Source organism: Cervus elaphus, chromosome 20 (assembly GCF_910594005.1).
Source record: "Cervus elaphus chromosome 20, mCerEla1.1, whole genome shotgun sequence".
Taxonomy (NCBI): Eukaryota; Metazoa; Chordata; class Mammalia; order Artiodactyla; family Cervidae; genus Cervus; species Cervus elaphus.
In genome coordinates this window covers 92497058-92516415 of record NC_057834.1, presented here as the reverse complement: position 1 = coordinate 92516415, position 19358 = coordinate 92497058, and the positions used below count along the sequence as shown (strand labels likewise).

The following is a 19358-nucleotide window of genomic DNA, read 5'->3' as shown; positions in this document are numbered from 1 at the left end:
AATTAATCTGAGAAAACTTAATAACATAAGAATGCTTTTGTATATAAGACACACCATATAGGATATCTATATGTTTGTGTTTCAGTCACTCAGTCATGTCTGAACTTTGCAACCTCATGGACTGCAGCACGACAGGATTACCTGTCCTTCACCAACAACTGGAGCTTTCTCAAACTCATGTATACTGAGTTGGTGATGCCATCCAGCCATCGTGTCCTCTGTTGTCTCCTTCTCCTGCCTTCAGTCTTTCCCAGCATCAGAATCTTTACCAATGAGTCAGCTCTTCGCATCAGTTCAGTTGAGTTCAGTGATTCAGTCATGTCCAACTCTTTGCAACACCATGGACTAAAGCACACCAGGCTTCCCTGTCCATCACCAACTTCGGGAGTTTACTCAAACTAATGTCCATTGAGTTGGTGATGTCATCCAACCATCTCATCCTCTGTCATCCCCTTCTCCTCCCACCTTCAATATTTTCCAACATCGGAGTCTTTTCAAATGAGTCAGTTCTTCACATCAGGCAGCCAAAACATTGGAGTTTTCAGCTTCAACATTAGTCCTTCCAATGAACACTCAGGACTGATCTCCTTTAGGATGGACTGGTTGGATCTCCTTGCTGTCCGAAGGACTCTCAGGAGTCTTCTCCAACACCACAGTTCAAAAGCATCAATTCTTCTTTATGATCCAACTTTCATATCCGTACATGACTACTGGAAAAACCATAGCTGTGACTAGATGGATCTTGACTAGGTTGGTCATAGCTTTTCTTCCATGGAGCAAGCATCTTTTAATTTCATGGCTACAGTCACATCTGCAGTGATTTTGGAGCCCAAGAAAATAAAGTCTGTTACTGTTCCATTGTTTCCCCATGTATCTGCCATGAAGTGATGGTACCAGATTCTATGATCTTCATTTTTTGAATGTTGACTTTTTTTTTTTCCAGAATTAAAGGTAAATGTTTAATGAACCATGTTAAAATACAAGCTAGTCAATGAAGAACTTTAGGTTCAAAGAGCCAGATGGTCTACATCCCTAAGAAACTGTAATCAACTTCTTAACCTGATTTGGGTATTTTCACATTGCATTTTGCTGCCACAAAATTAGTTATATATTTTTGAGCATTGATCTATCACTAAAAGATTTGTTAGGAGACAGAAAGAAAATGTTTTGTATCTGTATTTAAAAAAAAAAAAATCCGTCAATGAACAAGGAGCCAGGTGTCAGTTTCCTATGAGGGGAACATTCTCATGGAGGTATTGTAAGGCCAAGTCCGTCCACTTCATCTCTTGTTCTTTAACAGACTCTGGTGCCTCCGTTGTCCTGTTCAGGTTCAGGGAGCTCATTCAGTGGTATTGCAACATCCTCATAAGGCAGCTTGTCTTCTCGCCAAGCATCGTCAGTCAAATCCAAGATCCTTCCATCTCTCTGTGCCTCACTGTTCATTCTCTTGCAGCTTTGATCTTGTCGGATAGGACCTGGAATGCCTTTTCCCCCACTAAATATGACCCTCTCAGGCCACCACTGTCCGTACAGGCGTGGGATCCCGCCCCACAGCCAGAATGTTGACTTGTAAGCCAGTTTTTTCACTCTCCTCTTTCAACTTCATCAAAAGGTTCTTTAGTTCCTCTTTGATTTCTGCGACAAGGGTGGTGTCCTGTGCATATCTAAGATTATTGATATTTCTTCTGTCAACACTGATTCCAGTTTGTGCTTCATTCAGCCCAGCATTTCACATGATGTACTCTACATATAAGTTAAATAAGCAGGATGACAATATACAGCCTTGATGTATTCCTTTCCCAATTTGGAACCAGTCTGTTGTTCCATGTCTGGTTCTAACTGCTGCTTCTTGACCTGATACAGGTTTCTGAGGAGGCAAGTAAGGTGGTCTGGTATTCCCATCACTTTAAGAATTTTTCACAGTTCATTGTGATCAACACAGTCAAAGTCACTGGAAAAGGTCAGTTTTCATTCCAATCCCAAAGAAAGGCAATGCCAAAGAATGTTCAAACTACTGCCCAGTTGCACTTATCTCACACACTAGCAAAAGAATGCTCAAAATTCTTGCTCAAAACAGTATGCAAACTGTGAACTTCCAGATATTCAAGCTGGATTTAGAAAAGGCAGAGGAACCAGAGATCAAATTGCCAACATCTGCTGGATCATCGAAAAAGCAAGAGAGTTCCAGAAAAATATCTATTTCTGCTTTGTTGACTACACCAAAGCCTTTGACTGTGAGGATCACAACAAACTGGAAAATTCTTCAAGATATGGGAATACCAGACAACCTTACCTCCCTCACAAGAAATCTATATGCAGGTCAAGAAGCAACAGTTAGAATTGGACATGGATCAACAGACTGGTCCCAAATAGGGAAAGGAGTATGTCAAGGTTGTATATTGTCACCCTGCTTATTTAACTTATATGCAGAATATATCATGCAAAATGCCAGGCTTAATGAAGCACAGGCTGGTCAAAATTGGCAGGAGAAATGTTATTAACCTCATATATGCAGATGACACCACTCTTATGGCAGAAAGCAAAGAAGAACTAAAGACCCTCTTGATGAAAGTTAAAGAGGAGAATGAAAAAGTTGGCTTAAAACTCAACATTCAGAAAGCTAAGATCATGGCATCAGGTCCCATCAGTTCATGGGAAATAGATGGGGAAACAATGGAAACAGTGACAAACTTTATTTTGGGGACTCCAAAATCACTGTAGATGGTGACTGCAGCCATGAAATTAAAAAGACTTGCTCCTTGGAAGAAAAGCTATGACCAACCTAGACAGCAAATTAAAAAGCAGAGACTTTTCTTTGCCAACAAAGGTCCATTTATTCAAAGCAATGGTTTTTCCCTTAGTCATGTATGGATGTGAGACTTGGACTATAAAGAAAGCTGAGCACCAGAGAATTGATGCTTTCAAACTGTGGTGTTGGAGAAGACTCTTGAGAGTCCCTTGGACTGCAAGGAGATGCAACCGTCCATCCTACAGGAAATCGGTCCTGAATATTCATTGGAAGGACTGATGCTGAAGCTGAAACTCCAGTAGTTTGGCCACCTGATGGGAAAAACTGACTCATTGGAAAAGACCCTTATGTTGGGAAAGATTGAAGGAGGGACGTGAAGGGGACAACAGAGGATGAGATGGTTGGATGGCATCACCTACTCAATGGACATGAGTTTGAGTAAGCTCTGGGAATTGGTGGTGGATGGGGAAACCTGGCGTGCTGCAGTCCATGGGGTTGCAAAGAGTCGGACACGACTGAGTAACTGAACTGAATACAGTCAAAAGCTTTAGAGTAGTCAATTAAGGAGAAATGGATATTTTTCTGGAATTATCTAGCTTTTTCTATGATCCAACAGATGTTGGCAATTTGATCCCCGGTTCTTCTGACTTTTCTAAATCTAGCTTGAGCATCTGGAATTTCTCAGTTCACATAACTATTGAAGCCCAGTTTGGAGAATTTTGAGCATTACTTTGCTAGTGTGTGAGATGACTACAATTGTGTGGTAGCTTGATTATTCTTTGGCATTGACTTTCTTTGGGATTGGAATGAAAACTGACCTTTTCCACTGCTGTGGCCACTGCTGAATTTTCCAAATTTGAAAACTGGCATATCTCATGCAGCACTTCCACAGCATCATCTTTTTGGATTTGAAATAGTTCAGCTGGAATTCCATCACCTTTATTAGCTTTGCTCGTAGTGATATTTCCTAAGGCCCACTTGACTTCACATTCCAGGATGTCTAGTTCTAGGTCAGTGATCACACCATCATGGTTATCCAGGTCATTAAGATCTCTTTTGTATAGTTATTCTGTTTATCTTTTCCACCTCTTAATATCTTCTGTTTCTGTTAGGTCCATACATTTTCTTTCTTTTATTGTGCCCATCTTTGCATGAAATATTCCCTTAGTATCTCTAATTTTCTTAAAGAGATCTCTAGTTTTTCCTGTCCTATTGTTTTCCTCTACTTATTTGCATTGATCACTTGGGAAGAGTTTCTTATCTCTCCTTGCTATTCTTTGGAACTCTGAATTCAGATGGGTATAATTTATCTTTTCTCCTTTGCCTTTTGCATCTCTTCTTTTCTCAGCTGTTTGTAAGGCCTCCTCAAACTACAATTTTGCCTTTTTGCATTTCTTTTTCTTGTGGATGATTTTGATCATTGCCTCCTGTACAATACTACAAACCTCCATCCTTACTTCTTCAGGCACTTTGTCAATCAGATCTAATCTCCTGAATCTGTTTGTCACTGCCACTGTATAATCTTAAGGAATCCAATTTAAGTCATACCTTTATGGTCTAGTAGTTCTCTCTACTTTCTTCAATTTAAGTCTGAATTTTGCAACAATGAGTTCTATGTTTTTCTATGTATTAGCCTCTGCTGCTGCTGCTAAGTTACTTCAGTCATGTCCGACTCTGTGCGACCCCATAAACGGCAGCCCAGCAGGCTCCTCTGTCCCTGGGATTCTCCAAGCAAGAACACTGGAGTGGGTTGCCACTTCCTTCTCCAACGCATGCATGCATGCTAAGTCACTTCAGTCATGTCTGACTCTGTGTGACCCTATGGACAGCAGCCCACCAGGCTCCTCTGTCCACAGGTTTCTCTAGGCAAGAATACTGGAGTGGGTTACCATTTCCTTCTCCAGCATTAGCCTCTATGTGTGTATGTATATATATACATACACACATATCTGTATATGTATGTTCTTGTGGTGTATGTTTCTGTGAAATTCTGTGCTAAAACATATATGTGAGGGGGTGCTAACTATAATCACAAACCATAAGGAGAAAGTGAATGGAAGAGGAGGAATATAGTTGCCATGAAAACACACCTCTCAGACCTTCTACTGTGGGGAGCATAAATGACCAGCAGCATTTTTTACTCTGACCACCAGCATATTTTACTCTGAAATATACTGCTGCATTTACACTGAGGCCACCTTTCCCATAAGCTGCTCCTAGCCAAGGAGTAAGCTTTGCAGGAATACTAAAACAGGTCAGGTCCTGGGAGATGTGGACTTCTTTGAGAGGTAACTTTAGCTTGATCAATTTCATCAACTTTACTGAATTCTCTGAATTGTATTGCTAAAACTCCTCCACTCAATTTTTCTTCCTTTCCTCACTCCTTCAAAATATCAAAACTGCAAACTGGTCTGACAGATCTCCCAGCCACCATCAGCTCTCTCTATTGTTTTTTCCTCACAGGCATTTCCTATGAGGAGTAATATTTCTAACGTACCTAAACAATCTTGGTGTCTGCCTCTTAGATGACCTCAAACTAACATAAGAAGTAAGTAAAGGCAGAAAACTTCAGAAAAAGAAAAGAATATAGTCTTAACTCAGCAAAATTAACCTTAAGTTCTAAAAGCTAAAATCCTGCATAAAATGACAAAACATACAAGCCAATTCAGGACACACACCCATTGAAATGTGTGTAAGTTAGAGCCATGGGGTAGGTATCAGAGAAGATAGTAGTTGTGATGTAACCGAAGCAAGACCATTTAGACCAAAAAATCTAAATAAGGAAAATTTGTAACCAGGTCCCATCTCCATCACATACAACCAGAAGAATGCTCCTCCGTCTCCCCAGAAGAGAGCATGTGTGTCAGGCACTTAACTAAGAACAAGGAGGAGAAGATATTTTAGAAATAATCTTCATTTCATCTCCCCAAACTGAATAGCAAGGTTTTCCACACAGTTGAAAGAAGAAGATAGAGAGATGGAAAAAGACCAATAGACAGATAGGAGAGTCGGGTAGAATATAGGAGAGTCGGGTAGATAAGGAGGCAGAGAGGAAAGGAAAGAAAGGAAAGAAGGAAGGAAGAAGGATGGATCACTCTGAGATACTAGGTTTGGCAAATCCAGCAAATAAAAATGCAAGGTGGGCCATAAAATTTTAAGTATAACAATGATTTGTAGTATAATATGTTACATGCAATGTTTGGGACACACTTCTGTGAGAAATGTATTTATCATTTATCTGAAATTCAAATTTAATGGGGCATTCTGTACTGCAACCTTACGAGGTACACCACTGAAAAGTTTCAAAACACCACAAATAAAGAGAAAGCCTTAAAGTTTTCCAGAAATAAATATATAAAAACTGGGAATAGGAATGGTGTCTCACTTTCTAAAAGCAGCCACAAGAGATAAACAAAAATTGAGCCATGTGTTTGAAATTCTGTGGGAAAAATTATTTTCATCCTAGAATTTTATGCCCTGACAAACTGAGTTAGGATATAAATTCTCAGACATGTGAAGTCTCAAAATATACCTCTAATAGCCATATGATATAAGCTGAGCTTTGATCTAAATAAAATTTTGCTATTGCCACATTGGGTAATCTGATTAACTAAGAGAAACTGGGAGCAGCAGAAGACTCAAAGGAATAGAGTGCTACAAATTGTGATATTCAGCCCTTTTGAGGAACTCCAGTGGCTCTGCCTCTTGGTGTCCATTCCCTCAGATAACTCCTTCTTGCAGTGGACTGATGTCTGTCTGTATGACCAATAGAATGGGACAGAAATTATAGTATGTCATGCACAAGATGAGGTTACAGAAGGTTACAGTATCCTTTTAACTCAAAAATACCTGTGCCTATGTGCGTGCTCTGGGGGTAATCAGCTGCCATGCTTGAGGATACACAAAGTTTTGAGGATCCTTGATGTGTCCCATGTGGCAAAGAACTGAAGCTTCTCTCCAACAGCCTCCTGAATGAGGCTTCTTAGAATTTGATTGTCTAACCCCAAATGAAGCTTCAAATGATGCAGCCCCACTTAACATCTCAATGGCACCTTCATGAGAGACGCTGAGCAAAACCAACCAGCTACATGGGCTCCTGGATGCCTGACTTCCAGAAACTGGGAGATAATACATATTTGTTGTTTTAGGCTACTAAATTTGAGGATAGTTCATTTTGAACTACTTTGTTATTATTGTTAGTTGTTAAGTCATGTATAATCATAAGGGACTTGATTTAGGTCATATCTGAATGGTCTAGTGCTTTTCCCTACTTTCTTCAATTTAAGTCTGAATTTTGCAATAAGGAGCTCGTGATCTGAGCCACAGTCAGCTCCCAGTCCTGTTTTTCTAACTGTACAAGCTTCTCCATCTTCGGCTGCAAAGAATACAATTAACCTAATTTCAGTATATTCAGTGATGTCCATGTGTAGAGTCATCTCTTCTACTATTGGAAGAGGGTGTTTGCTATGACCTGTGCATTCTCTTGGCAAAACTCTGTTAGCCTTTGGCCTGTTTCATTTTGTACTCCAAGACCAAACTTGCCTGTTACTCCAGGTATCTCTTGACTTCCTACTTTTGCATTCCAGTCCCCTATGATGAAAACGACACCTTTTTTAGTGTTAGTTATAGAAGGTCTTGTAGGTCATCATAGAACCATTCAGCTTCAGCTTCTTTGGCATTAGTGGTTGGGGCATAGACTTGGCATACTGTGATATTGAACAGTTTTCTTTGGAAACAAATAGAGATCATTCTGTCATTTTTGAGATTGCACCCCCCAAGTACTGCATTTCGGACCCTTGTTGACTATGAGGACTATAGTCATCTGCAAGAAAAAGAAATGCAAAAAGGCAAAATGGTGTCTGAGTATGCCTTACAAATAGCTGAGAAGATAAGAGAAGCAGAAGGTAATGGAGAAAAGGAAAGATATGCCCATCTGAATGCAGTTCCAAAGAATAGCAAGGAGAGATAAAAAAGCCTTCTTCAGCGATCAATGCAAATATAGAGAAAAACAATGCAATGGCAAACTAGAGATGTCTTTAAGAAAATTAGAAATACCAAGGGAACATTTCATGCAAAGATGGGCAAAATAAAGGGCAGAAATGGTACGTATGTAACAAAAGCAAAAGATATTAAGAAGAGGTCACAAGAATATACAGAAGAACTAGTCAAAAAAAGATCTTAATTACCCAGATAAACATGATGGTGTGATCACTCACCCAGAGCCAGACATCCTGGAACGCAAAGTCAAGTGGGCCTTAAGAAGCATCACTACAAACAAAGCTAGTGGAGGTAATGAAATTCCAGTTGAGCTATTTCAAATCCTAAATGATGACGCCATGAAAGTGCTGCACTCAATATGCCAGCAAATTTGGAAAACTCAGCAGAGGCCACAGGACTGGAAAAGGTCAGTTTTCATTCCAATAACAAAGAAACGCAATGCCAAAGAATGCTTAAACTACCGCACAGTTGCACTCATCTCACACGCTAGCAAAGTAATGCTTAAAATTCTCCAAATTGGGCTTCAACAGTATATGAACTGAGAAATTCCAGATGCTCAAGCTGGACTTAGAAAAGGCAGAGGAACCAGAAATCAAATTGCCAACATCCACTGGATCATAGAAAAGGCAAGAGAATTCCAGAAAAACATCTACTTCTGCTTTATTGACAGGTCAAAGCCCTTGACTGTGTGGATGGCAACAAACTATGGAAACTTCTTCAAGAGATGGGGATACCCCTTATCTGCCTCCTGAGAAACTATATGCAGGTCTAGAAGCAATAGTTAGAATCAGACATGGAACAATGACTGGTTCAAAACTGTGAAAGGAGTACATCAAGGCTGTATATTGAAGCCTGTTTATGCAGAGAACTTCATATGAAATGCCGTGCTGGATAAAACACAAGCTGGAATCAAAATTGCTTGGAGAAATATCAATAATCTTAGATATGCGGATAACACCACCCTTGTGGCAGAAATTGAAGAGGAACTAAAGAGCCCCTGGATGAAAGTGAAAGAGGAAAGTGAAAAAGCTGGCTTAAACTCAAGATTCAATAAACAAAGATCATGGCGTCCAGTCCCATCACTTCAGGCCAAATAGATGGGGAAACAGTGGCAGACTTTCTTGGGCCCCCAAATCATTGCAGATGGTGACTGCAGCCATGAAATTAAAAGATGCTTGCTCCTTGGAAGAAAAACCGTGGCAAACCTAGACAGCATATTAAAAAGCAGAGACATTACTTTGCCAACAAAGGTTCATCTAGTCAAGGCCCTCATTTTTCTAGTAGTCATGTATGGATGCAAGAGTTGGACCATAAAGCAAGCTGAGTGCCAAAGGATTGATGCTTTTAAATTGTGGTGTTGGAGCAGACTCTTGAGAGTTCTTTGGACTGCAAGGAGATCAAACCAGTCAATCCTAAAGGAAATCAGTCCTGAATATTCATTGAAAGGACTGATGCTGAAGTGGAAACTCCAATACTTTAGCCACCTGATGTGAAGAACTTACTCATTGGAAAAGACCCTGATGCTGGGCAAGATAGAAGACAGGAAGAGAAGGGGATAACAGAGGATGAGATTGTTGAAAGGCACCACTGACTCAAGTGGACATGAGTTTGAGCAAGCTCCAGGAGCTAGTGATGGATACGGATGCCTGGCATGCTGCAGTCCACGTGGTCACAAAGAGTCAGACACAACTGAGTGACTGAACTGAACTGAAGTCATGTCCTACTGTTTGTGACCCCATGGACTCTAACATGCCAGTCTCCTCTGTCCTCCACTATCTCCTGGGGTTTGGTCAAATTAATGCCCATTGAGTTAGTGATGCCACCTAACCATATGCCTAATAAAAAACCTGACAATGCAAAATCTTAACTTCTCAAAATACAAACACAGAAAGAGTAGAATAGTTTTATTTTTTTAACTTTTGTTTAAAAAGCATTCAAGGAAATATCTAAATGATTACAAAGTAGTTTTATCTGTGGAGAAGGACTCTAGATTTGTGAAAGGAGAAAGGCAGATGATTATCATTTTTTATTATAATCCTTTTTTATCACCCTTCATTATAACTTTTTTAATATTATTTGAATTTTTTAAATAAATAATATATGTTACAATAGTATACAGATGTTCATATGTAAAGAAAACATAGCTGCTCAATGATTTTGTTTAAATATTTAATATGGATAAATTTTGTTAGCCTTTACTCTAGTAAGAAATCCACACACACAAACCCTGAAAAAACAAAGTAGACATAATCATGTCTTATTTATAGATATATATATATATATGACAAAATTAGGTGTTCAATAGATTTTTGTTGTTACCATTTAGTTGCTATATTGTATCCAACTCTTTTGTGATCCCGTGGATTGTAGCCCACCAGGCCCCTCTGTCCAAGGGATTTCCTAGGCAAGAATACTGGAATGACTTGCCATTTCCTTCTCTGGGGGAATCTCCCTGACCCAGGGATCAAACCCTCATCTCTTACATTATAGACAGATTCTTGACCAGAGAGCCACCTTATTAATGGTGTCTTTTATTTTTTTTTCCTGTTAATACTAGTATTTTTCATTATGCAAAATGCTGAAGTCCCCATCTAACCAGCTCCAAGAGAGAAGAAAATCAGTATTGAATTCTGAAAGAACTAAGTAGGGTAATTTTAAACATTTGTTTTAAAAAGATTGTCTCTGTATTATCCAGGCAATCTTTTTTCCCTTTCAAGTTTTTGATCACTTAGGTCACTTTTCCCCTCCATCAGCATAGATAATTTAGCTGAATTCATGTTTAGTTGAACCAGCAGTAGGGATCTAACAGAATGAGTTATTATCTTTCTCTCTTGGATCCTTGCCAAAACAATGTGTCTTCCTGAATACTGCAGCTCTGAGGCCAGTTTGGATACTGAAATAAAAATTCCACATGTTATTTCAGAAACAATGCTACTAATACTATTTCAATACAAATAGAAACAACACGATTTATAAGCACCCCAACTAGAACATCACATCCCAAGTCAGTTTATAGGCTAACTTGAAACAAGCAGCATATAGATGCCAATTTCTCTGAAATTTAATTAGCAAAAGGTATGTTGACCAAGGCCATTGTTCAAAGATTTCTTAGTAAAATGCATATATCCCTAGAAAGCATAATACTTTAAGATAGCAATCCAAAGCCTAAAAATTATATGATTATTGCTGAAGAAAGAAGGCACTAGTGGTAAAAGCACTGACTAGTACAGTGAAAGAAGGATATTGAACTAGCTGTAATAAGAAATCCATGGGGAACAGAGATTTCCAAAACTGCAAATAACCAAGCACCACACCATGTTGTATACCAATTAGGTAAATTTTTTAATATGGGCAAGATGATTTTCCCCCCACAAAAGACCCTCTGTTAGAATTGTAAAAAAAAAAAAAAAAAAAAAAAAAAATCATTATGAGCTGGGAGACCAGGATTGACTGTTTGAAGACCTGTGATATAATACGAATACACATATCAAAATTACGCATTTGTTAAAAGGCCTCTCCCAACACCATGCAATTCTGGTTCACTCCCTCTGCCACGCTCTACACCACTTTCACACAATAAATCCTAATCTTTAAAGTGCCACACAGCTTTGAAATGTAAAGCATGTAATCTGAGAAAACGTCATAATTTGGAATGTCTGTACTTTATTTCTACACAGGCTTTTCTCAAGTGGAAGTTTATTGGTGGTCTGAGGCTCTGTAGATCTCCCACGATGCTGTATGTTGCCTTTCCAGTTGTGTATGACAGGTTGGCCATGTTTGTAAATCTCTTCTTCCTTCAAAGGAACAATTAAAATGACCAGTCAGGGTCAGGAATGTCTGTTATTTCTGGAATCTTTCTCCCTCACTTCTGCAGAGTGCAATTACAAAATCACTGCAAGAGGCAGGAATAGAAAGTGAGGAAAAACTCAGGACATTTTTTTTAAAAAATCAATCTATTATATATCTTTGATCAAACACATACTATATATGTTTTATTGTGTTTAAAAAGGAAATAAATACCTGAGAATCCACGATCCAAGGGAACAACTAGTATTTGGCATCAAAGAAAGTCTAACAGTATGGCTTCCCCATCATCCTAGTGCTCTTTTCTCTAACCCAAATTAACCATTATCCTGAATACCATGTTCATCTTTGAAAGATAGTCGCTCAGTTGTATTTCTTTGTAGCCCCATGGACTGTAGCCCACCAGGCTCCTCCATCCATGGAATTCTCCAGGAGAGAATACTGGAGTGGGCAGCCATTATTCATCTTTACCTGGCATCTATTTTTATGTATTTCATTATATATATATATAATCAATATGTTTTAATTTTTAACTTTAGCATGCAGTATTTAATCTTTCAAAACCTTTTTTCATTTACCATTATGTTGCTAATGTTCATCCATATAGTTGCATACTACTGTTTCAAACTGCTATATAATATTCAAATATGTAACTTCATTTTACTTTCATATTTGCGTTTTGACATGTTACCCCCAAAATCATCATTAAGGACCTATAAGTCACCCTTAGTAACTTCAATATTTCAATGTGAAGTACATCCTGGGATAAGGTCTTTGAACAAAACATTACCTGATTCTCTCTACAGTTATATGGGCATTACTGACTGACTTACTCTCCATAAAAACTCAGGTAGAGAGAAGGCTTTTCATTGTGTCTCTCTTTCATTAAAAACTACAAAAACAGCAATAAAAAAAAAGGCAAAACGTCAATTTTTAAGTAACTCGGTGATTTCAATATTAGATTGTCTTTTGTTAATGAAAAAAAAAAAAAAAGTTACTTAACAATCTCTACTACCTGAAATGTGGTATCAGGCTTAAAGAGTTGAATCATTTTTTTAATGCAGCACACTCTATGAAAGCCTAGTTTGTAGGCTCTGCACTTATGATTATACAACTATGAGCTGCTGTTTCTGAAATGACAAGCATTAAAAAGCTGCACCAACCTCATGCCAGAGCAGGACCACTTCCAAATGATCCCATGTGCCAGTGGGCAGTGTGACTTAGTGGCCTGCATACACAGGACCCCAGCTCTCTCCTACTGGAGAGCTAGTCTTGCTAATCTTGATACAAAACGGACCTTTTGATGAAATTGATTAGCATTTCTCTCTGCCTCATCCTGTTAATTGAGATTTTAGAGGCCATCGTATATTGGCCATTATTTTAGAAGGTAGGATAAAGCCTTAGTTCTTAGGCTCTTTTCCTTCCCTCCAAATTACTGTACTTACAGAAATACAGGCTGCAGTGAGTGGAACACTGCCCTCTTTACACACTTCTTACTGAGCCAAGTGTTTTTCACACTCCTTGAGGCAGGTACAATTTGTCTAGTTATAATTTTAGACTAATGATGTTCTGTGTATAGAGAAGGGGAGGAAATAAAAGAGCTTTGGGTAAATTCAAGGAGCAGTCCTGGGTAGATTGTATAGAACAGGGCAAGCACACATAGCATAGGAGCTGAAAATCTGGGCCTGTGGCCTTGTCAGCAGGGTCCGGCTGCATGAGCTCCAGGAAAGCACTTATTATTAGGTTTTGCTTTCTTTAGTGGAAAATCTACAATGAATTGGGCTGCAATCAGTGGGATGATTTCTTTCCTGCTCCTTTATTTTATTTTATTTATTTTTTTTTTATTATCCCCATTTTATTTTATTTTTATTTTTTTTATTTTTTATTTCAACTACAGAGCCTGCTCCTTTATTTTAAAATAATTTTCTTTATTTACTTATTTTGGCTGCACTGGCCCTTCGTTGCTGCAGGGGTTTTCCTCTCGTTGCGGTGAGTGGGGGCTCCTCTCTAGTTGTGGTGTACAGGCTTCTCATTGCCGTGGCTTCTTCTGTTGTGGAGCGCAGACTGCAGTTCATTGGGCTCAGTAGTTGTGGCTCCTGAACTCTAGAGCACAGGCTCAATAGTTGTGGTGCGCAGACTTAGCTGCTCTACAGCTTGTGGGATATTCCCAGACCAGGGATCAAACCTGTGTCTCCTGCCTCGGCAGGCAGATTCTTTACCACGGAGCCACCAGAGAAGCCCTTCTTTTCTTTTTACTGAGACACTGTACCTACAGTCTATTTGTCTCCCTTCAGGCCCTTAAACATGAAATGTTCCTTCTCAGCAACTTCAGAAATACTGCGTCATCTCCCCGACCTAGTTCCAAATTCTTCCCTCTCACTCTTCTCTCTCTCATAGTTGCACCCTCCTCATCCATCAGATCCCAGCTCAACAAGCACTTCCTAAAGAAAAGTTTCCCTACTTGCCCTTAGCTACATGTTCGCATAGCACTTCCTTCACCTTCACTACACTTAGTATTTGCTGTTGTTGTTCAGTCACTAAGTCATATCCAACTCTTCGTGACCCCATGGACTGCAGCATCCCAGGCTTTCTTGCCGCTCACCATCTCCCAGAGTTTGGTCAAATTCATGTCCATTGAGTTAGTGATGCTATCTAACCATCTTATCCTCTGCCTTCTCCTTTGGCCTTCAATCTTTTCCAGCATCAGGGTCTTTTCCAATAAGCTGGCTCTTCACATCAGGTGGCCAAAGTATTGGAGCTTCAGCATCAGTTCTTCCAATGAATATTCAGGGTTGATTTCCTTTAGGATTGACTGGTTTGATCTTCCAGAGCAAGGGACTCTCAAGAGTCTTCTCCAGCACCACAACATGTAAGCATCAATTCTTCAATTAGTATGCTTGTGGTTAAATGATCACTTGTCTCATGGTGACCTTCTTAGCTAGAAATCAAGCTGAGGATGGTGGCCACCTGTCTAGGTTTACTTTCACACTTTGCACATAATAATCATGTAATAAATGTTTAAAGAATGAAGTAGTACATGTACATACACTAGAGAATTTTATATAAATTTTTAGAACATTTACAGAGTTTCTAGTATCTATATACTTTTCAAGAAGATCCCCCAGAAATCATTACATTTATTAGCAGACAAAAAAAAAATACCATATGTTGTACTAGGAACAAAACTAAACAAAGCAAAACATGTTTAAGAAGAGAGCAAATGAGAGGAAAATGTTAAAATAAAATATAGAAACAATTGAAAGAAGACCCTTGCAGGATTGCTAAAAATTGCATGCTTATGCCAACATAGATTTCAGTTGCTTTCAGCAAAGAGAAGATACTAATTATAGTAGAATAATCTTTGTTTCCCAGTTTGAAAGATTACTGTGATTGCTTTCCTCCAGTGCCATGCTAGGCTTTAATGGTTTTAAAGATTAATTGACAGCATGTGAAAGCCAACTAGCCAATTAAGGGCTGCATGTCACCTAAGTGCCCTAAAGAATGTGTTCACATTGCATAGGTAGCTAGGTCTGATGCATTGCTTTATACTTGTTTTTCTCATTGCCATGTGTATCTTCAATATATCTTTTCTCCTTATATAGACTGTGAGCCACATATCAGTACCTCCTCATAGCTAATTTGTAAATTAACATATATTATCTATTTTTAGTAGTAAAAGTCTTAACTATACCAATCAAAATTTCTAGCATTTCAAAAATTGTTATATTTTTCATTTTATATATCAATTTTGTGTCTAAATTTTATCTTTTGGCAAATTTTAAAATGAAAATTAATCATATGAAACCTGCCTATTCAGAAAGTTGTATGATGTGAGACAAAACACCTGGATCTTAAAGTTTTTTTTTTGTTTTTTTTTAATAGAAAAAAATTATAGAACTTTCTAGCCAAGGATCAGGAAATGTTTTGAGTTTAAGCATCTTTTTTGCTACAGATAACTTTAATCCTCTTACTGACTATATATTATTTTTTTCATGATTATAAGGAGCTGAAAAACATTTACATTTCAGTTTGATTTAATGTATAATAGTAAGCATTTGGGGGATTGCCCCATGTGTTAGTCACTCAGTCATGTCCAACTCTTTGCAGTCCTATGGACTGTAGCCCCCCAGCTCACATTCTTCAGGCAAGAATATTGGAGTGGGTAGCCATTCGCTTCTCCAGGGGATCTTCCTAGTCCAGGAATTGAACACAGGTGGTGGCTCAGAGGTTAAAGCGTCTGCTTGCAATGCGGGAGACCTGGGTTTGATCCCTGGGTCGGGAAGATTCCCTGGAGAAGGAAATGGCAACCCACTCCAGTATTCTTGTCTGGAGAATCCCATGGACGGAGGAGCCTGGTGGGCTACAGTCCACAGGGTCGGTCGCAAAGAATCAGAAACGACTGAGCGACTTCACTTTCACTCCTACATTGCAAGTGATTCTTTACTGTCTGAACCACCATGGAAGCCCATTTGCCCCCAGGCATACTTTATTTTATTTTATCAGCTTCATTTTTCTTTAGACCCTAATTCCTCAACTATTCTATTTGTTATCTTCTGATGAATTTGATCCTAGAAGCTGCTTAAATTCCTTTGGAGAAAAACTGTGAAATGAAAATAAATGAATGCACAAATTAATTAATAATAAATCCAGAAACATTTTCTATAAGTAAATTATCTCATTCTATAGTAAAAAGCACTGAAATACAGGAGAGAACTCATCTATTTCCTGAATTCCACTTTCTTGAGCTTCCAATTTTCCCCAGGAGATACTTTAAGCTTTTAAAAAGGTCCCAGGACATGAAATAGTCATATGCAAATAACCAGTGAATAACCATTGTAGCTGTTAATTTCAATATGTCAAAATATTAGATTTACATCTCTCTATGGATATCAGCATTTTAAAAAGAGGAATGACATCCCTGATTTCATTCTATTAAGGCATTTAAAGTAAGCAGTCCCACACTGCTCTCTAATCACTTGGCAAAGAAGAGGGTTTAGCTATGCAGTCACAGGCTGAAATCCCTTGTTTCTCTCAATGAATGGCACTGCAAAGAGAAATGTTGGGCAGGCCAAGAATTGCCAACCACTGCAAGTCTCTTCGAAAGACTTGCTACATCTTCATGCAACGAAGGGAACTCCGTACTGACTCCATGTCTGTGGTGATTTTACCTGGCTACAACCCTTACTTGCCTTAAATCTTTCTGTTGCATACTGTTTGCACTTGCTATTCATTCCCCCTGGAGCAGTGTGTCTTGGCTGATTGGAATAGCAAAATCCTCTGTCTTGTTTCAAAGAAATAAGCCATCTCCATATTGTTATTCCAGTCACTGCCCTGTAGAAAGACTTCTGAAACAGGCCCATGGAACATAACAGGATAAAGGGTACATCCACTGGATTGTTAATGGGTGTAAAGGAAAGAACATCTGGGCCCCAGCTAATTCTACTTCTGGCATTAACTGGCCATGACCTTTAATGCTGTTGTTTGGCTTCTCTAAGTCTCAATTTCTTTACCTGTAAAGTAAAAGAAGTTAGTCTGTGGTACACGTCAAAAAAGGACAAAGTCAGAAAACTTTATGTGCATTAATTCTCCTAGTTATATTAAAATGCAGTTCCTGATTCAATTGATCTGAGATGGGGTCCAAGGTTCTGAATTTCTAGCAATCTGGGGTTGATGCTAATTTTGTTGATCTAGGAACTACATTTGAAGAGTTACAGAGAGAATCACAAAAATCGTTTGACTTCATTAGACCACCTAATTGAAAAGTAACATATAAATAAATGAAAACTTCATTCAACAGTTATATTGAAATTCTTTTTCACTTACTGTGTTTTTAGGTGATATTTAATTGAACTTAGTTGAAAGTTAATCCTTTTTCTCTCCTTAATAGTCCTTTGCCCTCAAAAAAGAATAAAAATAATGTGTATTGAATAGCATGTGCCATGTGTTGACTCCTACTAAGTCCTGTGAACAATCAAACTGATAGAGTAATCACATAACAAAACTTGCGTCAAACCCAAGTCTTCTAACAGTGATATTTCTTAGGACCTCTGACAAAAACAATGAACTAGGGAACTTCAACAAAGCTGCTTTCATTGAAACTCCAGTTGTATCATTGCTATGCTCTGAAGAACTAGACTAACATCTTCTATAGAAACAAAGGGTTTAAAAACATATCTAAAAGAAAACTTAGGGAAACTGAAATGCTCTAGTAGGCTATACACATTTAGAACTTAGAAATGCCCTTTCCAGGAATAACACTGGTGACTAAAGATGCAGACCTATCCAGGGCACCTCCTGAGGCAGGAGGACCACCCCCTATCTGCCAAGGTAAAGCAATTGGAGATTCATTCCCTATGGACTGAAACTCCAAGATGAGATTAGCAGGACAATTAAGGCAGGAGCCTGGGCCCGGCCCAGACCACATACCTCTCATTCCTGAAGTCAAGAGACCTCCCTGACAACACATGCACATAAAAGGCTCTTTGGAGGCCAGAGGGGAGTTATGTCAAGGGATGTTCCCTACCCGTATACCTTTTTGGTAATATCCATTTTGGTTAATGATGCACGTATACACATGGGAAGATTCTGAGATATATCAAATATATCAAATATCACAGTCAAACCAGGCAAATCAAAGTGATTGGCCAAAGGAAAGCCAGAAGAAATGCCCCATCAAAGTGATTCAAACTGCATGAGGGCATGACCAGGCACTCTCCCTCTGAGTTTGCCCTTGTGTGTATCCACACGTACTATACTCTTTTTCCTCATAATAAATACTTGACTTATTCCACTACTTTCCATATTTGTGGGAATTCATTTCTGCAAAGCCAAAGAACCAAGGCCTTTGTCACTGACCACTGGTCTAGTGCCTAGGATCTGATGCTTTCACCACCACTACCCAGCCTCAATCTCCAGCTGGAGAGCCCTGCTCCAAGCCTTTGCAGGCCAAGGCCACTCAAGATCACCCCAGTCTGCTTTACATACTAGATTTTCATTCTAGCAGCAGATTAAAGGTCAAGTTTCCATTGCACTTGCATGTTTAGTTCTGACCCATTTTAAATGACCACAAAACCACTTTTTCTGTGTCATCAAAAACTTGTTTCCAAAAGTATTATTTGGGAAAAAAAAAATAGAACTCTTTATTCATAGTTCACTTAGTAAATTAACAGACTCAAATTAAAAGTCTATATATGTATAATGAGTCCTAAGTTCCTTTTAGCAAAAAATAAGGTACAACTATAAAAGAATGTAATGGATTATTTATAAAACTTTCAGTAGTTAAACTGCCATCCTACCTGTAACTCCAGAACTATCCGTGTACTATTCCTAGAGGAACTCCTACTTACTCTTTTATTTCCAGCACAAGCTGGAATCAAGATTGCCAGGATAAATATCAAGAACCTCAGATATGCAGATGACACCACCCTTATGGCAGAAAGCAAAGAGGAACTAAAGAGCCTGTTGATGAAAGTGAAAGAGGAGAGTGAAAAATCTGGCTTAAAATTCAGCATTCAAAAAACAAAGATCATGGCATTTGGTCCCATCACTTCATGACAAATAGATGGGGACACAGTGAGAGACATTATTTTGGGGGGACTCCAAAATCACTGTAGATGGTGACTGCAGTCATGAAATTAAAAGACACTTGCTCCTTGGAAGAAAAGTTGTGACCAACCTAGACAACATATTAAAGAGCAGAGACATTACTTTACCAACAAAGGTCCGTCTAGTCGAAGCTATGGTTTTGCCAGTTGTCCTGTATGGATGTGAGACTTGACCCATAAAGAAAGTTTAGGACCGAAGAACT

The 19358-nt window shown here is 38.8% G+C and overlaps 1 pseudogene; it reads right to left on the bottom strand.

The window, feature by feature from the left end:
• Nucleotides 1-1031: 1031 nt before the first annotated feature.
• LOC122677923 lies at nucleotides 1032-1482 on the bottom strand (annotated as a pseudogene).
• Nucleotides 1483-19358: the final 17876 nt, after the last annotated feature.